General features: G+C 36.6%; 1 pseudogene; it reads right to left on the bottom strand.

The window, feature by feature from the left end:
• Positions 1-2687: 2687 nt before the first annotated feature.
• LOC144326409 (uncharacterized) lies at positions 2688-4148 on the bottom strand (annotated as a pseudogene).
• Between the last annotated feature and the right edge of the window lie 724 nt (positions 4149-4872).

Raw genomic sequence — 4872 nt, 5'->3', positions numbered from 1 at the left:
TTCATTCCAAATATTGGGTTTGATCGTATGTCCCAGGACCCTCTCCCATTTTACTGTAATTTCTTTGATATCTTCCTCCTTTCTTTGCCAATTCAAAAGTAGTTTGTACATTTTAGAAAGTATCTTTTGATTATTATATAAAATATCCTTCTCCAGATAGGATATTTTTTTGTCAAATCCTTTGGTTCTTTTATCCTTTTCAAGGGCGGCTTTTAATTGATAGTACTCCAGCCAGGTTATTCCCTTCTGTTTCAATGCGCTTAGGTCCTTAATTTTCGGATCACAACTTGTTTCCTCTACTAAATCCTTATATGTTAGCCAATCGCTGTTCATATTTATCCTGTGAACCGACATAGATTCCAATGGTGACAGCCACCATGGTGTTTTGGTTACTACTGATTTTTTACTCCTCTCCCATACTTCATATAATGCCCTTCTCACAATATGATTTAAAAATCCTTTGTGGGATTTAACCTTGTCATAGCCTATGTAGCCATGCCACCCATACACAATATCCCATCCCTCCAGATCTAGGACTTCCGTGTTTTTAATTAATATCCAGTCCTTAATCCATGTCCAGCACGCTGCCTCAAAGTACAGTTTAAGGTCAGGGACTGCAAAGCCTCCTTTTTCCTTCAACTCTGTTAGTAGCTTAAATTTTATGCGTGGTTTTTTCCCTTGCCGAATAAACTTGGCAAGGTCTTTCTGCCATTCCTTAAAACACTTTACGCCTCTAATTATAGGTATTGTTTGGAACATAAAAATCATCTTTGGCAATACCATCATTTTAAATGTGGATATTCTCCCCCACAGGGACAAATTCAGTTTTCCCCAAGTCCCTAATTCTTTTTTTATTTCCTTCCACTTCTTCTCATAATTGTCCTTATATAAGTTTATATTCTTATTGGTGATCCAAACCCCCAAATAATTTACCTTATTGGCTACCTTTAAACCTGTTGTATTTTGCAGTTCCTCTTGTTCCAACTTACGTAAATTTTTCGTTAATAATTTGGATTTTCCTTTATTCGGTTTGAACCCAGAGACCTTCCCAAATTCTTCCAGTTGTGCAAGCGTTTTTTGGATACTTTCCACTGGGTTTTCAGTGGTTACGATTACATCATCGGCAAAGGCTTTAATTTTGTAGTATCGAGTTCCTAGGTTAACTCCTCTTATATTTTTATCCTTTCTTATTGCTATTAAAAGTGGTTCCAAGGTGGCAATAAAAAAAAGTGGGGAGAGAGGGCACCCCTGTCTTGTCCCCCTTTCAATGCTGAACTCTTTGGTGATCTCGTTATTTATTAGCAATTTTGCTTTCTGGTTATCATATATCGCCCTAATCCCATTAATTATTTTCTCCCCTATGTCCAGACCTTTGAAAGTTTCCAATAGGAAATTCCATGATACTCTATCAAAAGCTTTTTCTGCATCAACCAATAACATGGCCATCTTTTTACTTGGTTTCATTTCCACATATTCCAACAGGTCAATTATTATTCTTGTATTGTCTTTTATATGTCTATCCGGTAAGAAACCTGCCTGGTCTCTGCTGATTATTTTGTTTAGAGTCTTTTTTAATCTATTAGCCATCACCCCAGCATAGATTTTATAGTCTGTATTCAACAGGGAGATTGGTCTATAATTTTCATGTCTGTCAACTCCACTCCCTGTTTCGGGATTAGAGTGATCAGTGCTTCTTTCCATGATTGTGGTATATCTTTCCCTCCCAGTATATTATTCATTATTCTTTGTAATATAGGGAGGATTACTTCTTCCAGGTTCTTATAGTACATTAGTGTGATTCCGTCAAGACCTGGCGATTTGCCACTCTTCATTTTTTTTATTACATGTGCTATTTCATCTATTTCTATATTGGAGTTTAGGGCCTCAACTTCTTCTTTTTCAATTCTTAGTAATTTATTTTGTTGTAAATACTCTTCCATTTTATTAACCTCTAATTGTTCTTGTTTATACAAATCTTTATAAAAGTTTAAGAATTTTATTTTTATTTTTACTGGGTCCGTTATTTCCTCCCCTTGGTCCAAAATTTTATTTATAACTTTTTTGTTTGCTTTTCCTTTATCATCCATGCTAACAATTTACCGGGCTTATTGGCGGACTCAAAATACCTTTGTTTTGCCCATTTAATTTTATTTTCTACTTCCTTATTTAATATACTAGAGATATGGGATTGCAATATCTTTATTTTTTGTAATATTTCATTACTTTTTGGATTTTTGATCAACTCTTTTTCATTAATTCTTATCTGTTTAGTTAGCTCTTGGATATTATTGTCTTTTATCTTCTTCAGCCTAGCCATTTGTTGTATTCCAAGACCCCTCATGTATGCTTTACTTGCATCCCAAACTACATTTATATCTGTATTTTGTTTCCCATTTATCTCAAAAAATTCCGCTAACTTGATTTTTGCTTGCGTCACCCATTGGTCGTCTCTCCATATCTCATCGTTCATCCTCCACCTTCCCTTTGTTTGCTTTTTAATTTCCATATGTATTGTTACTGGATTATGGTCTGATACAGTCCTTCCCAGAATTTCTGCTTTTTCTAAGAAGAGGGTCAGCCCTTTAGAGATCCAAATAGCATCTAACCTCCCCCCTGATTTTTTAGCTTCCGAGAAGTGTGTAATATCTTTCCCATTAGGGTGTTTAATTCTCCATGAGTCATAGAGGTCAAAATTGTCCACCATCTGGAAAAAGGAGAGCGGTAATTTACCTTCATTGGTAAGTTTCCCTCTAAAAGTTCTATCCCATTCGACCGAGACCACTCCATTCCAATCTCCCATAAGAACAATATTCTCCCCAATATAATTCCATAACTTCTTTTCCAGCTCCTTGAAAAACTCTGATTTATTATTATTCGGAGCATAAATGCCCACTATGATTATTTTTTTTCCCTTCTATAGTAATCCGCACTCCTACAGTTCTACCTTCTTCATCCACAAAGAGTAATTGGGGGTCTAGGCTTGCTTTAGCATAAATCACAACACCCCTCTTTCTCTCTGTTCCTGATGCAATAAACTCTAGCCCCAGGTTTCTATTCTGTAAGACCCTTGTATGACTTTTAGAGATATGGGTCTCTTGTAGGCATATGATATCCCATTTTTTCCTCTTTAATACATGATTTATTTTATACCTTTTAAGTTTACTGTTTAACCCATTTACGTTCCAAGAAATGCACTTTAGTGCCATAAAGTCTTAATGATCAAAATTAAAATTTAGAAATAAAGTCCTATTTTCCAGTTCTGTTACAATCTTGCTTCTTCGGCTTCTTGTGGTTTCTCCCCCCCCCCCCAAGTCCTTCCAGTTTTTTTTACGAAAAGAGTCTGCTTCTTCTGCCGATCTGAAGGTCTTGCGTCTTCCTTTATAGGTAAAAGTTAACCCTTCAGGGGAATTCCCATCTAAATAAAATTTTGTTTTTCTTTAGTGCAGTTGTCAGGGGTTTGTAGTTTTCCCTTTTCTTCAGGAGGCGAGTTGGGACCTCTTTCATTATTTCTATGACTTTGTCATCTATACATAAGGCATTACGTCTACATTTCAGTGATATTTTTTCTTTAAGAAGTCTTGAGTTCAAGAAAACCAGGCAGTCTCCTGGTCCTTTTTTGGTTTTAGGTTTATGCAGTTTTATCCTGAAGATTTTATCAATATCAAGTGATAAGTCCTCCTCCAGAACCCCCAACCAGTCCACCAGGGCTTTTAACAATTTTGTCGAAATGTCCTCATCCTGGCTCTCTGGTATTCCTCTCAGGCGGAGAATCATTTCCTTTTTTCTCAACTCAAGAACAGCCAATTCGTCCCAAATCTCCTCCTGCATCTTCCTTAGGTCCTCTATTTCCCCCTTGTTTTTGTCTTGGTTTTTTTCAGTTCTTTTTGCTCAGCCCCCATCTTTTTGGTTATTTCCTCTTGCTTCAATGTCTTTGCCTTCATTTCTTGCACTGTCTTATCAATTTCTTTATTCTTCGTTGTCAGTTGGTTCATTTGATGTGTAAGGTCCATTATAAGAGCTGAATTTTTTTCAATTTTATTGCCCATAGTTACTACTTTCTCTTCCAGTGATTTTATATTTCCGCCTACTGAGTTTATTCTGTCCCCTAAGTCTTTCTGCATGGCAATAATCAAATCCTTTATATCCATACTTGCTTCACCTTCCGCCACCGAAGTTCTCCTTGCTTGGCTGGCAATTAAAGTTTGGCCAATTGTTGATTGCGTTTTCTTTTAACCCATTTGGGTGTTTGGGTATTTTTGGAAATTACTTGCAGGACAAACCTATATGTTTGCCGTCTGGTGAGAAGCTGGCTGAGCTGGGCGGGGACATTCCCACCTAATCCAACAACCCCTCCAGCCCAATGTAAGGGATGGGTGGAAAATGGCTCTTCCTATTCTCTATGTCGTTTCTTGGGCTCTTCCAGTTTTTCTCCTCCCCAGGTCCCAGTGAGAGTGATGTGGGATGGAGTGATGTTCTTTTCCCCCTACATTTTCAAGGGAACTCAGCAATCATTCATGCCCCTTGCAATTTATACAAGGATAAGGACACAACTATCCTTCATATTTCAGCAGCTCTCCGCTCAAAAGGCAAACAAATTTTTTTTAAAAAAATTAGTTCACACTAAAATGTGTTTGGAAATGCATCCATTCAGCAAAACATGTATTTAAATATGAATTTAAATAGGGATTTCTTTTTCAGACTTATCACCTCCTTTACATCCAAAAGCTATCAAAGCAGTGTGACAAGATACAAAGATACAAACTAAAAACAACTATAAAACACATTGTATAACTAATAATAATAATAATAATGCAAAAACAGAATGGAACAGACTTACAACAGAACACACATGAACTGGGCATGAACCTATAG

Source organism: Podarcis muralis, chromosome W, assembly GCF_964188315.1.
Source record: "Podarcis muralis chromosome W, rPodMur119.hap1.1, whole genome shotgun sequence".
NCBI classification, from domain to species: Eukaryota; Metazoa; Chordata; class Lepidosauria; order Squamata; family Lacertidae; genus Podarcis; species Podarcis muralis.
The sequence above is the reverse complement of the archived record's forward strand: the minus strand, read 5'-3'. Positions and strand labels throughout refer to the sequence as shown.